The sequence below is a fragment of the Lissotriton helveticus genome, chromosome 3_1, assembly GCF_964261635.1.
Source record: "Lissotriton helveticus chromosome 3_1, aLisHel1.1, whole genome shotgun sequence".
NCBI lineage: Eukaryota > Metazoa > Chordata > Amphibia > Caudata > Salamandridae > Lissotriton > Lissotriton helveticus.
In genome coordinates, this window is record NC_136061.1 from 80,666,245 (window position 1) to 80,689,916 (window position 23,672).

A 23,672-nucleotide genomic window follows, 5' to 3' on the forward strand; every position below is an offset into this window, starting at 1 on the left:
TTCCTTTTCCTTTAACTTTTCATACACCCCTGCGGGTAACAGGACCTTTAACATTTTAATGATATCTGGGTAAGTGTATTCTCCCATACGGAGCATGTCTTTTAATTCTCTATGGAACCCTGCTGGATCTTTATCATGACAGGGAATTAATTTTTTCATTTCAAGAAGTTCCATCTTTGAAATCGGAGTGTATACAAACACTCGTTGCATTTCGCCACCCGCCCCTCTGACTGGGTGGACTTCTCGTAACGGATTCTGTCTGTCTATGTAAAACGGTTTACTTTCTGGGGGTGAGACATGAACAAAATGCGGGTTCAAGAACGTTCTATATTTGTGACGCTGTTCTAGAATGACACTCATTAAATCGGTACCTAGACCTCTCCATCTATACTGGAGTAACTCGTTCAGGATATCATGCAACGGACCTGGATCAGAATGTTGACCCTCATACAGAGTAATGAGGTGCTGGATCATATACATACCCACCAGTCGTTGCTCGGCTGGGGGCAGTTTCAGAAACATTTGTGCCACTATTTCGTCTGGAAAAGTGGTAGAATCAGTAATCCATCGGACTGCTGATCGGGCTAGTTCTTGTTCATGCATGGTACTTAACTCACTATAACCGATTCGTGATTTCAGAATGTGATCGGTAGCTTGAAATACTGGTTCTAGAGAACCTTGTTCTGGTGCTGGATGATGAAAAATAGACTTGTGTTCTAGACGTAAATGGCGATCTGGAAATCTAGATTTTCCTACATACGCTATTCTGGCGGAATTCTCGTCTTCCTCTTCAGGATCAGAGATACTTTCTTTCTCGCTTACTTGTGCTGCTTTACGTTGTTCGTGTATCTTTATTATCTCCTTACGGATTTTCTTGTACATACTCTCCATAGCACCGACGGTCTTGTGCTTACCCTCGGCTATATTATCACTCCACCTTGTCAGGATTCTCATTTCGGCGGAATCTTTAGACGGGTAATCTTGTTCTCTTATTAGACAATTGATCAGGAACTTTAATATCATGAGCTGGATCTCGGCTTTCCTTTGGGACATAATCTCGCCAATACTTTCTGGATCATCCCCTGTACGGATGAAACGATATATTAGCGCGGGGATGCCTCCGGGTCACCAGGCGCTTTATAAATTTATAAATAATAAATAATAATAATAATAATAATAATAATATTCTGTCTAGATCTTCTTTCATATTCGGTAAGGTGACTAGATACTCGGTCACTCTCCTTACACGTAAGGAATATAAAACCATATTATATTCGCCTGGAACTGGATCATAGACACATTCGTTAAGGGTTTGCCTGATCTCTGTGACAGACTGATGTTTGGGCGTACGCTGTAACGCTTGAGCATGTAATTCGAGTAATGTTAAACGCTTGTGTGGCGGCGGGGTTTGAGGAAGACCTCCTCCCGCGGCCCCTAAACCAGAATCATCAACTGATGCTTTTCGTGCTGGCAGGGTCGGTAATTGTAACGTGGGCTGGACTTGTATGGCGGGCTGACCCGGGGGAGCTGTTAAGGGCACCCCGGTGCCTGGAGGAGCAGGAAGTGCCTGATTTACAGGGACTGGCGGAGCGCGAACGGGATTTGCATATTCGGGGACTGTGTCGTCCAGATAGGACGAAATAAAAATATCAGCTGCGGTCGGTTTGTGACGTAGCTTGGTCGGAACTAATGGTGGCGGGAAATTACTGGATGCCTCTGGGGTCGCTTTTGGCAAACCTTCGGCAAGGAGAGGATACATACCCTTAATGAGGGCATGCCTCTGTCTGTCTGACTGTTCGGTTTTGACTTGTTCACCTATCTCGATTAATTCTCTTTCTTGGGCTCGTTCTTGGGATTCTCTACTTAACTCTGACTTCCTGACTTCCTTTTCAGTTCTTTTATGAGCTTCCTTACGCCATAACTCGATGGCATCTTTCTGTGACTCTCTGGCTTTCTTTTTCCATAATGCTTCTTCTACTCGCATGATACATTCGGCATCCCATGTACCCGATACGGGCCATCTATACTTTTCTTCTAACTGTTTGGTATACTCTACCCATAAATCTAGATACAATATGGCGCTTATGCCGTGTTTCTGATACATAAAATGACCTGGACTGTCCCTCGGCGGAACAGGAACTGCTTCTTCTAATAAACCCTTTCTAGTTTTTAACTGACGTAACTTGGAAAATATAGGCATGACTGAACTGTATTCTAGACATAATACAATACACAATGGAAACACGAATTCACGTCGCACTCATACCACAACATTAAAATACATGAAAAACATCATAAATAACAGTTCGAACAGAATATTACATGGAATACCGAGAACAGAAACAGAACAGAATTTCTCGAGAACGGAACAGACTGGAATTACTGGATGCACTGCTGTAACAGTACGACATTTACCGGTCTCATAAAGAGACACGTCAGAACCCGCATCCACCGAAGTGGACACTTCGTTTGTGGGACTGTGTACCACCAACCCACAGACCAGAGTCAATTAAAGTGACCCTGTCTAGATACTACCCCAGCAACGGTACTCACCGGGCAGCAAGAACGGAAGGCCTCGGACTGGACTGGACTGCTACGACGACGGACGACGAACTTCGGACTTCAGTTACGGGTGGGCCTCCGGATACCTCGGACCTTGGACTCTTGGCTTGGGCTCTGGTCGGGACTCGCCGCGTTCCTCCACCGTCTCGTTCGGATGCTGGACCGCCTCCTCCGTCTCCTCCGTGGGCCTGAGGGATACTTGAAGCAGAAATATCTGCACGTGGCCGGTATGGTTCCGTCACGGCTGCAGAGGGTCAGGGGGTCGGCGTAGCTTCACCGACGCGTGGGGAAAGGGCAAGTCCCTGTTCGGGCGCCATTATGTGGTATATAAATAAATAATACCGGATCTATTTTTGAATGAATGAATGAATAACAGATAGCTCAATAAAATAAGAGTCAAGATTCGAGGTAGTAGGAGTTTCTGCAGGTTTATTACAGCATAAGGACAGGATCAGGACAACCTGCATAGAATGACCCAGCAGCTGCTGGGGCTTGGTCTGGGATGAGCGCGCTAACTTTTAATAACAATACATCAACTTATATACATAGCGCAAACACATAGCATTACATTGCAGTAGGCGTAGCAGTGGGTGGAGCAGAAGGCGTGACGCGTAGCAGTCGCGAGAGATAAGAGTAAAAGTAGGTGTAACTGGGCGTATACATAGACATGTGATGCAAACGTAACAGAATATGTCATGAATGGGGCGGAAACATAGGAGGGGGCTACCTAAGGAGCCGGGACCTCTAACCTAATGGTGCGCGAAAACTGGCAATGACGTGTTACTAGGAGAAGCTGGGGGCTATGAACTCTGTGCTAGGAGCAGAGACTAGAGTCTGGAGGGTCGGAGCGACATGTACCTAAACCCTATCTGGTATCTGATGTTTAGGGAACATGTTGATATAAACTAGGAGTCATGAGGGGAAAAGCTAACTTGATTCTAAGACTGGACCATACATTATTCTACATGAAATGCGTGATGAGGAATATTAAATGACCAGTAAATGCAGTATTTCTCTAACATGGAGACGAGAAGGCTAGACAATGACGGAAACTATTGATGCAGTTCAGTAGCTTAGGAATGCAGAGAAGGAGGACTGAACTGATAGCTGGAACTATAACATACTTTTGGCAGACTCAGAGGCAGAGCCAAGCTGCACCGGGCTCTGCGAAGCAGGAAGTAAGTGAAGGGTCGAGGATACAGGTGGGGGCTATATCGCTCCTCAGCGAGGCTTCAGGAGACAGGAGCTGAATCTAATGTCCGGGCCCTGTTGAGGCCTGGAAACGGGGACTTTATAATGGAATAACGTGCACACTGAGAAACGTGGCAACATAACTTTACATAGGCTTGATATTCGTAGTATTCACGAGGACTGGAAAACTGGCATACTAGAGGTGGACACAACTGTAATGGCGTCATTAATCGGACATGGGGAATAACATATGCATATTGGTCATGCACACATAACATATGATGGATGAGGCGTAGGGACACAGAACATGGCAAAATTTACTTTTCCACAGGCGGACGGTCTTGCCGTCCGCAGATGACCCCCCCCCGCCATCCTAATCTGGCGGGGGGTCATTTCTCTGCACGCAGCGGTGAATCCGCATCTTCCAGGCCGGCGGTAGCTTCCTCTGGCCCAGAGGATGTGGATTCACTGCAATCGTAATCGGGCCCTTAGTTTGGAATGAAGTCACAATGCCAGAGCCTACAAATTTAAAAAAATGGGCCAAGGCTGTAGTAGTAGAGGCATTGAAAATGGTATGGATCAGGGCACGGAATTGAAGTGGGAGGTCAGTAGTCAACACCTGCAAATCTGTGCAGGTGTTGGCCACGTGTAGGACGAATGTTTCACGCGAAGATGTGAGCATAATTTCATTTTGGGACAATAGTGCTCTTATTCTGCTCAATGTATTGAACTCTACGTTCAAGGTTGGAATGGAAGGCCAAATCGAGATGTCGAACTCTCCCGTGTGGGGGTGGAATTTTTTTTTACAGCAAACCACACGTTGTGAGACTGTTACAATGTAAGGGATTCCAGCTAACATGCCGCAGCAATCTTCATTATTTAAAACTAAATAGCTACCGTTTGCAAGCAAGGTAAACATAGGTGTGATAGCTGGTACAGGATTACCCTTTAAAAAACATGTCAGATTTGGTGCCTTTAAATTACAAGCGCCGTGTAACTGTATGTTTTTACATACAAGAGATTGATCAGGTGAGAAATCACACGATTCCCCAGTTAAATATACCTTTTTGTCATCCTGTGGGCACCTGTATGTGAATGGTAATTACCATACCTCGTGAAGGAAAGCGCCACCTAAGTGTTCATATCGGCCTAGGGGATAATGTTTCATGCATGAACTAAATTTAAACAAGGAAAATGGCAGAGTTATTACCCCATGGATGAGCCATACTGCTGAATCAGTTTCAGCCACTGAAAATGGTAGAGGATCTAACTTTTCAATGTGTAACAGAGTGTATGTTGCATCCTTTACGGACATACACTGTTTTCTATCTGTCAAGCTAAAAGGCAAAAACAATGATGACGTGCTCATATAATCCCAAGGATCCTTACCCATTTTTAGAGTTTGTAAAGTCCAAGCAAACTGCATTAGTGAACGTAATTGATTTTGACCATGATACAAAACAGACACTTCATCATGAACAATATCCACAACAGATGAAATAAGATTGTCTAATGTGTAAATACGGGAGGAAAGAGTGTTAATGCTATTATCAACGACAGCAAGCACTTTTTCTAAATTAACTTGGTCTAATAGTAGGGCTTTCACATGCAGGAATATGCACGGATAGGGAGCAGCAGGAAGCTCGCATGCAGGAATATGCACAGATATGTAAGAGTAGGGCTCTTGGATGCAGGAATATGCATGGATATGTAAGAGTAGGGCTCTCGCATGCAGGAATATGAACGGATAGGTAGGAGCAGAGCTCTCACATGCAGGAATATGCACGGATATGTAAGAGCAGGACTCTTGCATGCAGGAATATGCCTGGATATGTAAGCGCAGGGCTCTCACATGCAGGAATATAAATGGATAGGTCGGAGCAGGGTTCTCACATGCAGGTATATGCACGGTTATGCAAGATCAGGGCTCTCGCATGCAGGAATTTACACAGACATGTAAGCGCAGGACTCTCACATGCAGGAATATGCACAGATACGTAGGAGGAGGGCTCTCACATTCAGGAATATGCACGGATATGTAAGCATAGGGCTCTCACATGCAGGAATACGCACGGATATGTAAGAGTAGGGCTCTTGCAAGCAGGAATATGCATGGACAGTTAGGAGCAGGGCTCTGGCATACAGGACTATGCTTGTATAGGGAGCAGCAGGGATCTCACATGCAGGAATATGGACAGACATGTAGGAGCAGGGCTCGCGCATACAGGAATATGCACAGATAGGTAGGAGCAGGGCTCTCACATGCAGGAATATGCAAGGATATGTAAGAGTAGGGTGCTTGCATGGAGGAATATGCATGAACAGTTTGGAGCAGGGCTCTGGCATGCAGGACTATGCTTGTATAGGGAGCAGCCAGGCTCACGCGCATGAATATGCACTGATAGGTAGGAGCTGGGCTCTCGCATGCAGGAATATGCACGGATATGTAAGAGTAGGACTCTTGCATGCAGGACTATGCATGGATAGGGAGCAGCAGGGCGCTCGCAGGCAGGAATATGCACGGATATGTGAGAGTAGGGCTCTCGCATGCAGGAATATGCACGGATATGTGAGAGTAGGGCTCTCACATGTAGGAATATGCATGGATATGTAAGTGTAGGGCTCTCACATGCAAGAATATGCATGGATAGGTAGGAGCAGGGCTCTCACATCCAGGAATATGCAAGGACGTGTTAGCGCAGAGCTCTCACATGCAGGAATATGCACGGATATGTAAGAGTAGGGTGCTAGCATGCACATATATGCATGAAAAGTTAGGAGCAGGGCTCTGGCATGCAGGACTATGCTTGTATAGGGAGCAGCCGGGCTCACATGCAGGAATATGACATATAGGTAGAAGCAGGGCTCTTGCATGCAGGAATATGCACGGATATGTAAGCACAGAGCTCTCACATGCAGGAATATGCACGGATGTGTAAGAGTAGGGTGCTTGCATGCAGGAATATGCATGAAAAGTTAGGAGCAGGGCTCTGGCATGTAGGACTATGCTTGTATAGGGAGCAGCCGGGCTCACATGCAGGAATATGCACAGATAGGTAGAAGTAGGGCTCTCGCATGCAGGAATATGCACGGATATGTAAGAGTAGGGCTCTTCCATGCAGGAATATGCACGGATATGTAAGTGTAGGGCTCTCGTATGCAGGAATATGCACGGATAGGGAGCAGCAGGGCTCTCGCATGCAGGAATATGCACGGATATGTAGGAGTAGGACTCTCACATGCAGGAATATGCACAGATATGTGAGAGATGGGCTCTCACATGCAGGAATATGCACGGATATGTAATCGCAAGGCTCTCATATGTAGAAATATGAACGCATATGTAAGTGCAGGGCTCTCACATGCAGGAATATGCACAGATAAGTAAGAGTAGGGCTCTCACATGCAGGAATATGCACAGATATGTAAGCGCAGGGCTCTCACTTGTAGGAATATGCATGGATATGTAAGAGAAGGGCTCTTGCATGCAGGAATATGCACGGATATGTAAGAGTAGGGCTCTTACATGCAGGAATATGAATGGATAGGTAGGAGCAGGGCTCTCACATGCAGGAATATGCATGGATATGTAAGAGCAGGGCTCTCCAATGCAGGAATATGCACGGATATGTAAGTGCAGGGCTCTCACATGCAGGAATATGCACAGATAGGTAGGAGCAGGGCTCTCACATGCAGGAATATGTACGGATATGTAATCGCAGGGCTCTCATATGCAGGAATATGCACAGATAGGTAGTAGTAGAGCTCTCACATGCAGGAGTATGTACGGATATGTTAGCGCAGGGCTTTCGCAGGCAGGAATATGCATGGACAGTTAGGAGCAGGGCTCTGGCATGCAACACTATGCTTGTATAGGGAGCAGCAGGGGTCACATGCAGGAATATACACAGATAGGTAGGAGCAGGGCTCTTGCATGCAGGAATATGCATGGATATGTATGAGTAGGGCTCTCGCATGCAGGGAAATGCAAGGATATGTAAGAGTAGGGCTATCGCAAACTGGAATTTGCACGGACAGGGGGCAGCAGGGCTCTCACATGCGGGAATATGCACAGATATGTAAGAGTAGGGCTCTTGCATGCAGGAATAAGCACGGATAGGGTGCAGCAGGGCTCTCTTATGCAGGAATATGTACAGATATGTAAGAGTAGGGCTCTTGCATGAAGGAATATGCACGGATAAGTAAGAGTAGGGCTCTTGCATGCAGGAATATGCACGGATATGTAAGCGCAGGGCTCTCACATGTAGGAATAAGGAATATGCGCAGATAGGTGGGGTAGGGCTCTCGCATGCAGGAATAAGCACGGATAGGGAGCAGCAGGGCTCTCGTATGCAGGAATATGCACAGATATGTAAGAGTAGGGCTCTTGCATGCAGGAATATGCCCGGATATGTAAGAGTAGGGCTTTTGCAAGCAGGAATATGCACGGATATGTGAGCGCAGGGCACTTACATGCAGGAATATGCACAGATATGTAAGGGTAGGGCTCTTGCATGCAGGAATATGAACTGTAAGGTAGGAGCAGGGCTCTCACATGCAGGAATATGCACGGATATGTAAGAGCAGGGCTCTCGCATGCAACAATATGCCCGGATATGTATGCGCAGGACTCTCACATGCAGGAATATGCACGGATATGTAAGTGCAGGGCTCTCACATGCAGGAATATGCACAGATAGTTAGGAGTAAGGTAGCTTGGCTCAGCCTGGCAATGCCAGCCAATCAGGAGAAGGCAGCTGGATGGCTGGATTTTGGCTTACAGAAAAGAAAATGTAATAACTTCTTTTCTGTGATCCATATCCATACTAATATTATAAAGAGAGAGCCCAAACCTTTGAGTCGAGTAATCTCAGTAACCACAGCACCAATCACAACACCCAATACAGCGTTGGAAAGGGCAGTTGCAGCAGAAGTACATAGGCTATGCAGACGGCCACCATATTTATTTATTTTTGCAGAGTTTTATATAGCGCGAACTTGACCCGAACTGAATCAGGTATCAGAGCGCTTTACATAGCACCAGTTACGTTACATGAGGACACACATTCATTTTTGTTAGGCACGGGGAGATTAAGTGATTTGCCCAGAATCACAGGATGTTTGGTGTCGTTACCAAGACTCGAACCCAGATCCCCAGGTCCGAGGTCGAGCGCCTTAGCCGTTAGGCCAACTCCTCTATACATTTAAAAGGTAAAAGAACCGTGCCAGCAAAGTAGTCCCTTGTGGGCGTGTCTGTGTTGTACTGTGGGCATGGGCTAGGGGCGTGACTAACGCTGGGGGCGTGTAGTACGGCCATCACATCGTGGGCTGTGGGCGTGTGCTGGGGCGTGACAAACGCTGGGGGCGTGACAAATGCTGGGGGCAAGTGTCCGCCTTTCATGCCATGTGAGTCGTACATACAAGCGCCAATTACGTTGCTGCGCAGCATCAAAGGGCACGCTGGGGGCGTGTGTCCAGCCTTCATGCCATGTGAACGCAATTGCGCCGCATCAAGGGGCACGCTGGGGGCGTGAGAAACGCTGGGGGCGTGTGCTACGTTCCGCCCTTCATGCCATGTGGGTCGTACATTAATCAGAAGATCGTCTGCTGTGGCCGTGTGCTGGGGGCGTGACAAACACGTTCACCTGGAGGCCTGGTAAGGAACGTTACTGCAGCCTCTCCTGCGCGCTGTTACTGAACTCTCTCATTCAGCGAAATTACACGCGCCTGCTACCATCAACCAGGGCTCTAGCCGGGCTCAGGCGGCGGATCAGTACACTAATTACACGCGCCTGATAACATCAACCAGGGCTGCAGCTGGGCCTCAAGCGGGAGAAAACGCGCCTACTAACATGAAACAGGCCTGCATCTGGGCCTCAAGCGGGGGAACACGCAAATGAGCGTGTCTGTATTGCGACTTATATAGCGCACGTATCACCCGAAGGTATCAAGGCGCTTGCTTAGGGAACCCATCCTGGTATTCCCCTGTGAGATACCCCAGCAGGGTATCCACAAGGTGAAAGCCAGGCATCCCGCCACGAGGGGCCGTAGTGGAGATTAAGCAAGCTATTGCCCAGAGTCGCAGAGTGTGACCCCGTGAGTCGAGTAGGCACCGGAGCGAGAATTGTCGAGTCCGTGGAATTTTGAGCCCGAGACCCGCCGAGGCGGGGAATCGAACCCTGGTCCACGGCCAATCTCAGTTTCCGGGTCTGCCGCCTCTAACCACTGAGCCACGCTTCTCCACTGTCTGCGGGGACAACTACTGCCGCCTCTCCTACTCGCTGTCACTCAACTCTCTCATTAAACCGATTTACACGCGGCTGATAACTCTCTCATTCAACGACATTACACACGCCTGCTAACATCAACCAGGGCTGCAGCTAGGCCTTCTCCGTCTCTATTCTAATGAAACATAAAATGTTGTCTACCGCGAGATTTTAAAATAAATTGTCCTTGCCAAATACACACATTATACTCATTCTATTTCATACCCAGACAACGTGAGGCGGGCTGCTAGTAGTTATTATAAATCTAACATCGGCAAGTTAGTGGATTTATCATAACTATCATTTTAAGTCCTTGAATGACATTTTGAGCTCCTTCCTATCAATATTTATGCTGAAATAAAATATTCCAATGTTAGCCTATGGAGCTACTGATCTACAATGGGGATAAACAAATTCGGCAGTTTTTCTCTCAACAGGACTTATAAAACATCTTTTATAATGTCCCTGCTTATAGTTACATGGCACCCTACCCCTGTGGCACCTAAACCGTTTGGGTGACTTACATGTAAAAATAAGGTAGATCATTCCTTTAGAAGTACCTTTAATTCCAAAGTCGAAGTTACATATAAATTACTTTCAAAGACAGTCTGCCAAGCAGGGCTGCTTTTACAATAATAGCAGGCAACACAGCAGTGCACACTTCAGTGCAGGAAATCTACTGGGCCTCTAAACCCCCTGTTCCGTTATGTACGAGTTACTAGGATATTATAAGTAGTTTGAATCCCCCTTACCTTATTATATCCTAGGGACTTACAGGGGTCTCTCATTGCCAATTCTAATTATACGGAATTAGAATATACTTTTAATCAGAGCAGAGGACCTGGGTCTGGTTAGCAGAGCCCATGGAGCAGTCAGAATCACAAAACCAGCACCTACTAGGTAAAATGGGGGCTGAAAGTGGGGGGACACTGCAAACAGGTCCTGATTTCTCACAGTGCACAATTACTATGCATGTAAACAAGCTGAGAGAAGATGGAGGCGTGGCTACAAGGAGACAGACAGGATGCTTTGGAAGCTTAAAATCTTGGACTATAAGAATGTGATCAGAAGATCTAAGGCTGACTATTTTTCTTCCTTGATTTGTAACGCCTCTAACAGCTCTAGAAGTATTTTCAATATACTGAATAGGCTTACCAGTCCTGACTGTTCTAAGAACTCAATACCTCCTCTCAGGAACTTTTTTTTAAAAAATTTTTTAAGGGTTTTATTGAAGAAAACAAGAGAAATTTACATATATCGGGTGTCATACATAGAATACAATTTTGCGATAGGTGAGCGAAGAAATCAATGTGGAAAATTCAATTCAGAGGAGTATGCAATGTCAACCAAGTTTGGTACATCAATAAGGAAAAGTACGATCAACAATCCAGCAAAGTAGCAGCCAGCAGGGCTCACCCACCCATAGTTCAGGATAATGAAGATCAAGTCAGGCACCCTGATACATAAGAAATCAATACAGGATAAACAACCCGTCTCTCGTAAAAGAAAAAAGGAAAGAAAAAAAAGGCCATAGAACTAAACTAAGGCAAAATAACAAACCCCTCCCCTCCCCGATCCCCCCACCCTGCACCCCTGCAATGGCTATGGCCCATCCCCACTAACAGTGTGCCTGTCGCCCCGGAACTAGACCTAAAAGAAGGAAAAAGAAAGAGTGGAGGAGGAAATATCAAACAGGCCCCCGGTCTCCCTTACTCCCCGCCAGTAGCAACCCGCCCCTACACGTATCCAGAATAATACAATGCAGCGATAAAAGTCAGACGGGGGGAGCTTGTAAGAACCACCCAACTCCCGCGCTAGTATAGGTTACAAATCCCGTATCAAATGAAGTCATTGTGCAAACCCATCCAGTCAAAGTCAACCCTGGCCACTGTGATTTTTCATGCAAGCCCTGTCCGCTCGATCCGCCATCCCAATGAGAGTATCAAAATGTTGAGAAAGTTCAAAGTCAGTACGGAAGGATTGAGGCCAGGATAATAGTACACAAAGTCTAAGAGTCAAACGATGTCCGCTGTCCACCAGAGATAAATCGCTAGAGCGTATTTGAACCATCCAGGAGAAAAAGGGTGAGGTAACAATCCTACAGTCACTGGAGAACTCATTCTGAAATATAAGATCATCCATGTCCATCTGGGGCGGCATCGGCATAGGGCATGATGTGGATTCGATAGTCCGGGGCTTGCTAGCCGTCGTTCGGGGGTTGACAAAAGATACAAAGACTGGCTTCAGCGCGGGGCCCTCCGTCTCAGACGCTTCCTGCTCCGCGGGTAAAACAGCGTGTTCCAGAACCAACAAAGGGTCGGAGTCCGGTCTCCGGCAGATGATATCAGCCGCTACGACCATCCTCTGGATGATGGCGGTGACCTGTGAATGGAGCTCCCCAATGGCGGCCATTACAGTATGCAGCGACGGTATACATTCCACCCGCTCCATCGCCCCTCGTGAAGCGACCAAGCAGGTCTCTGAACCCCGGAGGTCGACTACTCCGGGGCACCAGGCACAGGCAAATCCGATGACAACTGTGGGCACTCTCAAAAGCGCGAGCTCAACACAGCCGCCGCCAGTGAGGAACCAAGCCCGTCGACCCCGGGAGCCCTACGGGGCCTCCAGGCAGCGGATCCCCGACCACAGCAACCGATGCGTCACGCCGCCTTAGCCACCGATCCACCATCCGAAACGGACAAGTAATACTCCACTTCGGGAGACCGGACGCCACTCACGTCCCGCGGACGATGTTATTCAACTCCAACCCGGCTGGGTTAGAAATCAAGGCCCCGGCTTCAACTCTGGGTTAGGCCGAGAATGGAACACGGCGTATCTTCATTATTCAAGCAGCTAGAAATTCCGGGATTGCACCTTTAGAGTCAGGAACACCTCAGCTGCACGGGAGTCCGGTGAGAAATCAGGATAATCGTCAGGATTTGTGAGCAACTGGCGGAGGTCGGCGGAGCCGGGAGCTTATGCGGCCATCTTGGTTGCGAGCATGGCTCCTCCCTCTCAGGAACTTTGTGAGAACCTGGCCAGGTTCTTCAGAGAAAAGATCGAGTTGATCATCAAGGACCTTGAGGGTTCCTCTGAGACTAGTAGCTCCCTTGTCTTTGGAGGGAGGGTCTCGGAGGATGTGGATAATGGCCTTGCTTGGTGGCTCACTGATCAGTTATCGGAGTTCCTGCCGCTAATGGAGGAGGTCTTTAGCAGGCTGGCAAGGGGCATTTCCTCAGGCTCACCCATGGACCCAGTCCCTCACAAAATTTGGAAGGAGTACGAGAAAGAATTGTTCCCTACTCTTCGCCTGATCTGTAACCAGTCGCTAGCTAGTGGTATAGTCCCCTCTCACTGGAAGCAAGCTTTGGTATCCCCTCTGTTGAAAAAGCCATCCCTGGATCCTGAGTGCTCTGAAAACTACAGGCCCATTTCCCTGTTACCGTTTCCTGCTAAAATTGTTGAACGTACGGTTAGCATAACCCTGTCTAAACATCTGGAACAGCATTAACTACTGGAGGAAGTTCAATTTGGATTTCGGCCAGCCCATGGGACCGAGACGGCCCTGGTGACCACTATGGATGAGCTTCAAAGGTGGGCAGACAGGGGACAGGCAGCAGCACTGATCCTGCTTGACCTGTCTGCCGCCTTTGATACGGTTAACCATGAAATCTTACTGAGAAGATTGAGCGAGGCTGCAGCCTGCGCTGGTTTCGGTCTTTTACTGCAGGATAGACAGCAGGCGGTGTCTCTTCCCCCCTTTCAATATGCCTTCTCCAACGTGCCGCACGGGGTTCCTCAGGGATCGGCTATTAGCCCTATCTTATTTAATATATACTTAAAACCCCTGATCGCGATCATTAAATCTCATAAGATTAACACTTTAAATTATGTGGATGATACCCAGTTGATCCTCTCCTTTGAGGGAGAGGATTCGACCCCGGTGGAGGTATTTCACAACTGTTTGCGGGACACGGCCTCTTGGCTACAAAACAATTCCCTTCAATTTAATGCAGGAAAGACTGAGGTGCTCTTCTGTGCAGGGAATGGGATTCCTCATCACTTTCCTGGTAATTGTTGGCCTCCTGGAACTTCGATCAAAGTTCAGCCGGTGGAAACTGTCCGCGATCTGGGCATCATGCTTGACAACAAGCTTACTATGGAAGCTCAGATTGCGAAAACCACAACCTGCTGCTTTGCAATCATTAGGTCCCTTCGGAAGATCTTGCTGTTATTACCATCTCATGCACGCGCTCAAGTGGCAAGATGTACGATTCTTAGTAGGCTTGACTACTGCAACGCCCTCTTGCTTGAATCCCCTAGTTTCCTGTTGGACAGGCTACAAAGAATTCAATCAGCTGCTGCTAGATTAGTCTTAGGGCTGCCCAGAAGATCGTCCGCTTCAGCAGCTCTGGCAAAACTCCACTGGCTCCCTCTGAGACAAAGAGTAAACTTTAAGTCCCTCTGCCTCGTTTTCAAAAGCCCTTCATGGGATAGGACCTGTATTGATGCAAACAAAATTTGACTGGTACACTCCAACTACTAGACTGCTTCGTTCTGAAGAACCGGGTCAGAACCCAGCGGTGCCAGGGACACACCTGAAATCTTCAAATTCCACCTGTCTTGGTATACAGAGACACGGAATACTTCTGGGTGGCGTCAGAGACCAAGTTTATTAGCTGCAGCTAGTAACAGAAATCCCAACAATATATCACAATGTATATTCCTAGGAGACTGTTTAAATTCTTAAGGCAAGACATCTCCTTTTATACACCATATTCTCATTATAAATGTACACCCACTGCGCAAAATTCTAACCAATAAGGCACATTTTCTAACTGAGTATCGCATTAACAAAAACCCAATTTACAGTAACCCAACCCAAAAGTTAATTATTAGGAATGTCCCAAATTCAATCTTTGCAAGCCGGACAAATTTATAATTGAAAAGCACAACCCATGTAATGTCAGAACATAAAGGAAACAGTAAAGATGCTGAACAAGATAAAACATGTGCAAGGAAACTAAAGGTTAACGAGGTCCTGAACATTAAGTGGCAATCTTAGACAAGGATCAAACCAAGGGAAATTGGCTTTGCGAGGTCAGTTTCAGGTGAAGAGGTCAGTTTCTCTGCAGTTCATTCAGAGTCAAAAGAAACCGAGTTAATGTATATATGAACTCAGAAGGCCAGGCCACTTGTTCGCCGGGCCTCTTTCACAGGCCTACGTGAGGGCAACACAAAATGGAGTCAGGCTCGAGAATTACAGAACCTCAGACCCTCCTTTTGCCATTACGTAGGCAATAACCTAAACTCATGTTAATCTGAATCTAGGTCCATATCAATCTTCATTAGGTCATCTAAGTGTTGCTGTAGCATCATCCTATTATTCTCTACTTCTCTCGGGACAGGTCTCCTAACGCGCATAGTAGCACAAAGACTACAAATGGCGGGACCACACTGGATGAAAAGACAACAAGAGAAAAGGATGGACAAAACCATACCAAGGAATGTCAAAATCTTCCATCCCCATTTAGACAGCAATTCCCAAAACCATCCCGTCAATGACCAGTCTCCTTTGTCTACATGGATAGACTCAGAGATCTTATGTAACCTAGAGATGGCTTGGTACACTGTAGGAGCATTATCTGGTACGTAAATGCAACAACTAGATCCGATCAATTTGCATACTCCACCTCGATCTGCAAGTATGACGTCTAAAACCATTCAATTCTGCAACGTCATAAGGCGTTCCGCTTAAAGCTCAGCTGTAACATTACTAAGAGCACCTGCTGTCTCGTTGATAGTAGCTTCAACAACGCGGACAAGCTGTCGAATATGCCCACTATTGATCATAGCACCCCAAAAGGGCAGGAAACCCTTGAAGAAATCTCCTGCTTCTTGTCCTGCAGTATCTTCCTTATCGAAGACCCCTCTACCATATCTCGTTCTATGATAGTCCGGAGCCGTAGTATATGTAGGGGAAAGCAAAAACGCCACATAACATGTACCTGAAAAATCAGGTGGCAACCATGTATAGGCTCTGTCGTGACAAACAAAATATGTGCCTTTAGCTGGTACGAAAGGTGGAGAAGTCTGGGACGAATAGACATAGGTGTGAACACACACACTCTTACCTAGCTGAGCTTTCGGATTTCGACCAGTGCCTTGCAAACAAAAATAACCTTGATGGGGCACAATCCAAATAGGGGGAGACCTTTTTCGTCTCTCCTTCTCAGTCAAGCTGGTACTATATCCGGTCAAATTCCAACCAACATAAGCCTGCATCTCATCCTTAGGGATAGCATTATATGCATCGATATCTCGGATCATATCTACTATTCCCTTTATCAAGGCACTATTGCTGGAGTTATCCTTAAGGGAACGTGAAGGGCATATCTCATTTGCATAGATAAACATAGTCTGTAAAGCCCACACAGACCCATTAAAAGAAAAAGGCAAAACCAAATATGGCATACCCTTATCGGTCGTATTCGGCATAAGACCACAAGCCCAACAGTTAGTGGTATTCACTACTAACTGATGCTGATGCAACAACTGTATGAACGAGTTGTTGACAAATTCTGACCTCCTTGTCTGTTCATGTTCAGGCAACGTATAGAACTGATGCAAAGAAACAGTAGTGTAAGAAAGCATAGGTTGGGAAGTGGGTGTAAACGTCTGTTGTGTAGCATAGACAATCCATCCCACATAAGCTATCGTAATACTTAAAAACATTAAAAAAACATGTTATTATAAAACATTTGCTACGTATGTAAATGTACAGAATTTCATTTTAAGGTCTATTTTCTCAACATCTCTCTCAGGTACAAAAGACTCCATCCTCTAACGTGCTGCTCGCGGCAATTTTCCTTCTTCACTCAAGTGTGCGTCCAGGCATCCTAGACAACCTAGAACCACAGACCTTTCGTCAATTCACGGTTCACCCCTTAAGTCTAATACCACGACCCTGCAGCTGAACCCGGATGGTGGTTCGAAAAAGCAAAAAGAAAAATAGTCTCTTGTCTGAGAGAGCACAATACACAAAAAAATATTATTTTATTTGTCCTTTTTTAGACCTCGGCCTTAAACTATTATGTTCTTTATTCGGCACAGTTTGATCCTGAAAAAGAATCTCCAGATGCGTAGTGTCCAGTCTCAAATGCGGCGGCACAGCTTCTTGCAAAATTTCATCATCCGCACGTTCCGACTGAGTCCATTTCAAACGAGCATCACTAAAAGGCACAAATCTCTGGACATTTTCAGTCTCAGAATCGGCAACACCTTCCCAGACCCACTGATCATATGGTAAGGGCAGAGGTATCCTTTTTGTGTGGGTGGCATGCACCCAATTCTTTTTCCCGAAGACTTTCACAGTGGTCCTCGTTGCTAGCAGCACTTGATAAGGACCAGTCCACCTCGGCTGTAGGTTCTTGGACCTCTGGAAGTTCCTGAACAGAATCCAGTCGCCGGATTGGATCGCATGTCCCGCGTCAACAGAAGCTTAAGGTAAGGTATCATGAACCTGTTGGTGAAGAACACGCAATTTAGCAGTCAAATCATGTAAATAGTCAACCAACATAGGGTACTCAATTTCGCTGTATTCTCTTGTCCTCGGCACACCCCAAAAATTCGCCGGGCGTCCAAAAACAATCTCGTATGGGCTAAGTCCCACGCGAGAATGTATTGTCGTTCTTGTGGACAAAAGTGCCAATTGTAGAGCATCGGGCCATGTGAGACCAGAGCTCGCTTGCACCTTGCCCAACTTCAGCTTTAACGTGCCGTTATAGCACTCGACCAGGCCTGCTGACTGGGGGTGATTCGCTGCGTGGAACTTCTGTCTAATTCCCAAACCCGCACACACTTTCTGCATAATCTGACCCACGAATTCACTTCCGTTATCACTCCAGACCATCCTCGGCAATCCATACCTCGGGAAAAACTCTTTGAGCAAAACCTTGGCTGTAGACAAGGCGGTATTATCCTTCAGGGGGTAGGCCTCTATCCATCTGGAAAAGGCACAAACAACCACAAGGACATACTTCAAATTATTGCATCTTTCCATATGAATATAGTCTATCTGCAACACCTCGAACGGATACGTTGGAGGAGCAAAATGACCAGCTGGAGTTGGGGTTCCCTTGCCAGGATTTCCACTATTCTGCCATACAGGAGCCAACAACTTGCATATCCCTTTTGAGCTGATGTGAGCCATCCCATGAGCCATAGTAACCACTGGAAGCACATACGCATCTGGCAACAACCATCGCCGATGCTCTGACAACTCAACCCAACAGCCTGTCGAATCCAACATTCCCGTACTCTCTCTCCACGTACTCAATTCTTTCTCAGTAGCTTCTGCCTGAATCATCTTCACACTTTCTGTTGTATCTAAACACATTCCTCTTTCCACATCCCATCTTGCAGGACCTGCAACATACATTCGACTCGCTGTTTCTCTCGCTACTTCATCCGCAAACGCATTCCCTCGACCCACATCATCTGTAACCTTTTTATGCGCACTACACTTTACAATGGCGATTTGTGTTGGCAAAGTAAGCGATTCAAGAAGCTCACTCACTAATTGGCCATGCTGGATTTTCGTACCATGAGAAGTGAGAAATCCTCTTTCTTTCCACAATCGTCCAAAGCTATGAGCAACGCCAAATGCATACTGGCTATCAGTAAAAACATTCACTCTCTTTCCTTTTGACAACACACACGCTCTAGTCAAGACTATCAATTCAGCTGCCTGAGCTGAATTCTGTGCAATACGCGTTGTTTCAACAATCGTGTTCAAAGTTGTGACAGCATATGCTACAGTCGTCTCTCCATTCGGAAGCTTAAAGCATGAACCATCTACCCATAGGGTACCATCAGGGTTTGAAAGAGGAGTATCTTTCAAATCAATTCTACCCTTTGTTTCCTCCTCTGTCCTAAGAACACAATCATGCTGTTCTTGATCATCTGTCTCTACACAAATCGGCAACAATGTAGCTGGATTCAATGTGTTGCACCTCTTAATGTGCACATTACTAGCCAAAAGCATCAACTCGTAACCTGACAGACGTGCACTAGTAAGGTGCTGAGTCTTCGCCCTGTTTAATAAGGTATCCACTGCATGTGGGACCATCACAATCAATGTATTATCCAATACCAAATCAGCAGACTGTCGGATAGAAACAGCTGCTGCTGCCGTAGCTCTTAGGCAACCAGGCAACGCCCTAGCTACCGGATCTAAAGTAGCCGAAAAATACGCACATGGGCGCTGCTTGTCTCCAAACTGTTGTGTCAACACTGACAACGCACAACCTTCTCTCCCGTGCACATAAAGTGTAAAAGGTTTACTATAGTCAGGGGTACCCAACACCGGAGCAGAACACAATGTATCACGCAATTCAGAAAAACTCTTCTGACATTCATCAGACCAACGAAGAGGGTGTGGTGTATCTTTGAGAGTAAGTGCCAACAAAGGTTTCGCTAGCAAAGAAAAGTTCAGGATCCACTACCAACAATACGAGGTGATACCCAAGAAAGCACGCACTTCTCTCTGTGTGGATGGTACAGTCATTTGGGCAATCGCTTGAATGCGCTCTGGGGTCAATCGTCTTCCCTCCTTCGATAAGAGATGACCTAAGTAGGTCACTTCTTGTCGACAATACTGCAACTTGGAAAGGGAAACTTTATGATGAAGGTCAGACAAATGTCGTAGCAAAGAAAGAGTAACCTCTTTACAAATCTCCTCATTATCAGCAGCCACTAGCAGATCATCAACGTACTGGATAAGAGTAGCACCAGAAGGCAACACAAGAGTATCGAGTTGAGTTTTCAAAGCCTGACTATAAATGGAGGGACTCTCACAATAACCTTGAGGAGCTCGCTTAAACCGGAAGCTGCGGCCTCCTAAAGAAAAGCCGAAAATATCCCTACTTTCCTCAGTGATCGGAATACTGAAGAAAGCATTCTTCAGATCAATCACAGAAAACCAAGCAGCTGAGGCAGGGACCATAGTCAATAAAGCAGTAATGTCCGGAACAACAGGAAACTGTGGCACAACAATCTTATTGACCTCTCGAAGGTCGATCACAAATCGATACACAGGTGGCTGAGAAGAGTCAGTACGCTTAAGAATAGGCAGAACAAGACTGTTACACACATTACCTCTCATTTCTTCAACCACACCTTTCTCAACCAAATCATAAATAATCGCTAAAAGAGCTCTTTAACCATCACTGGAAATTTTGTACTGAGGAATGCGTGGCAATTTAGCATTTGATTTAAGCGTAACAACGTAGGGTGGAATCTGCAAAAGACCAACATCATTAGGACCCGTAGCCCAAAGTGTATCAGGGAGAGAACGCAATTCCAGCGGCAGGCAATCCTTAGACAAATACATCGGGGAGATCACTTTCTTACCCAAGGTAAGATGTACTCCCAACGGAGAACAATATAATGTCGCATGCAATCTTTTCAACAAGTCCAAACCCAACAAATTCTCACCACAACCAGTCGTTAGAATAAGGGGAGCCTCCAATTCACAAGGACCAATAGAAAGGGGCAAAGGACTAGAAACCGGGTTGCTAACTGGGGCGCCAGAAAATCCTACCGAAACATTTGTCAAGCCAGACAAAGGTGCGCCAGGGAGTTTAGAGTGCATGATAGAACACTTTGTTGCACCAGTATCCAAAAGAAAAGGTTCTGCCACACCTGATGTAATCACTTCAACATAAGGCCCACTCTGGTCTACTGGAACAGACACTACTCCCTCTCTTTGTCCATGGCTGTCCTAGCTATCATTAAAACCAGCACTCTCGCTTCCAACATAATAATCATCAACGTAGTACTGAGCAGACTGGATGTTCAGAACATTCTGTCGGTCAAAATAATTTGCAGAATTCTGGGGGGGAAAGGAACGTTCATTCTGAGGAAACGTACCACGTCTCCTACCCCTAGGTACTTGTTTTTAACCACCACGACCTCTCAGACCAGACATACCATTCACATGTTGTAGCAAGACCGGACAACTACTCTTGAAATGACCTTCCTCTTTACAATAAGCGCACTGATTAGGGCCTAGCGGAAATCGTGGAACAAAAAACTCAGGCGTCTGCAATGGTTTCTGAAACTGTGGGGGTTGCTGAAACTGATGCTGATTAGAGCGAGGCGGATAAGCCTGTTGCAAAAGAACTTTCGTTTTTAATTCTTTAGTCTTCTTCTCTACTTTATCCTTCTTATCTTTGTCTCTATTCTCATAGTATTGTGCAGTAGCCAATATCTGGGCCGAAGAAGAAACTGCCCATGAACTCTCAGAGTCCTTTAACTTATTACAAAGTTCGGGGAGTAAATTAAAAACAAATTTATCTATGAACAACCTCTGACCACCTTCTGTACTCATGTCCTGACCACTATGATCAATGAATGTTTCTTCAAACCTAGTGAAGAAATCGGACACACTCTCATCTTTCTTTTGTTTGCATGCTGCTAACTTGTCCCAATTCACTCGCAAAGGAGGCATCAAAGTTTTCATTAAATTAACAATTCTACCAGGTAGTTCTGCAACTAAAGGCTCAGGTTTAGCACCTCCTACCTGTCTACCATCTGCAGCAGTAATATTAACCCATGTTTCTCCTAACTCTTGCACATGATCCTCATGACGGATCTTCGCCCACAAGGGTTGAGGAACTACATTACCCATCAACATATCGATGTCAGCTAAATTCATAACACACGCATCAACTGTCTGAGACAACTCCTTGTAATAACCAGCAGGATTTTTACGAGGGTCAGGCAATGTCTGCTTGAGTGCCAAACCCTCTGCTCCTTTCCAAGGGACATGTACCCACACTCGCTGAAAATGTGCTGGTGCAGCCAAAACACCATTAGGAACGTCAGCCTCAACTGCCTCTCTCCATACTGGAGGAACCTCTCGCATAGGATACTGCTTCATTTTTCTCCTAACAGAAGGATCAGTTTCGAACAATGACTGAGGTGGAAGTCTAGACCTGAAAGTAAGTATTGTCTCTACCGCCACCTCAACATCTGAACCCACTATCGTTCCCATAGCAAATTCGGACTGAACATTAATCAAGTCCAACAGGATTGGACCCAACTCATTATCTTCCCACTCCTGACGAAGAAAGGTACACATGACATCAAAAACATACCTTTGCTTTGGTGCTTTCCACTGTAGAAAAACATCCATAACCGCTTGTAAACCGTACCTGGAAGCATTCGAAACCCATCTACGAGCAAGGAGATCTAACACTGCCCGCTCTTCGGGACCAGGAAGCTGACTACGTCTCTGCTTACGTTCAGAAACAGGGGTCCTATTCAGTGACCCAAAGAGAGGAGACAAAAGACTAATGACAGTTTCAGTCATTCTTTGTCGAGCAGAAGGAGAAGAAGCTGACATAAGGACAGGAGACAAAGTAGTCTGAGGAATAGGAGTCATAGGGACAGAAGTAAGAGAAGACGAAGATAAGGCAGTGTAAGTCAAAGGAGTTTGAGGCAAGGCTGGTAACAAAGCTGGCGGCCCTAGAGGGGGCTGCACCGCAGGAGGAAGAACCACTTGTGGAGCAACAAATGGCTGAACAACAGCAGGGGGTTGAACAACAACAGGGGGTGCAACAACTGAAGGTAACGGAGGTGCTGTAGCACTCTGCGCATAAGGGGGTGGTAATCTCAGTAGATGCGACATCAAAGGATCCTTTTCAGGATCTTCAGTCACATTTGAAAGGGGAGGTGGCAAAGCCGGATAACATTTGTCAGGGGCCATGCAATGCTGTCTATCTGACACTTCAATCGCACGATCTTCTTCATCGTCCTTAAACTGCGTAGCGGCTTGCATTACTGACATATTCCTTTCTTTCCTATCTCTTTTCGCTTGCTTAATTTCTCGCTGTTTGGCTTCCTTACGCCAAAGGCGGAAAGAGTCAAACATCGCCGGCCGGACTTTCTTCCTAAATAGCGCAACTTCTAAGTTATCTAAAATCTCTGTTTCAAAACTACCATGTGGGGGCCATCGTAAAACACCGTCCTTCCTGGTGTAGCGGACCCAAACCTCATTAAAGGTAATGGGACCACGCCATGTTTCGAATAAAGCTCATAAGTTGGAGTTCCAACCGGAGGTATCGGACACGAATCCTCCAATCGGGCATCCCTATTAAGACCACAAACAAACCATTTACCAAGTTTACCAAGACCAGGCATCTTGCTTACTCGTCTGGTTTCAAACTTCAAAGGGTATAAAAAAAATGATACACTCGTAAATATACGAACCCCTCGGCTTCGACCACTGCAATGGCCGAATCAAGACCCAAGAAACATAACAAAATCGTGGGAGCGACCCACTTATACTTAACCAAAATGTCTGTCACGCCACCAGAAGACCGTCTAACGTCTCACCTTACAAATCGTCACACGAGGGTCCAAGACAAAGCGACAGTCAGGGCAGCAGTCCTTCGTAGCCGTCGGAAAGGGGAAGCCTCGCAGAAAAGACCTTCGGTCTACTTTTCGACATGCAGGGGTCGATGGAGTGAGGGCCCTCCTCCAGAGTTTCCTCACGGGGCTCCTCACAATCTTCGGGCTGGGACCGGTACCGCTGAAGTCGCCCCGTGTTGGCCGCGCCAGTTGAAGAACCGGGTCAGAACCCAGCAG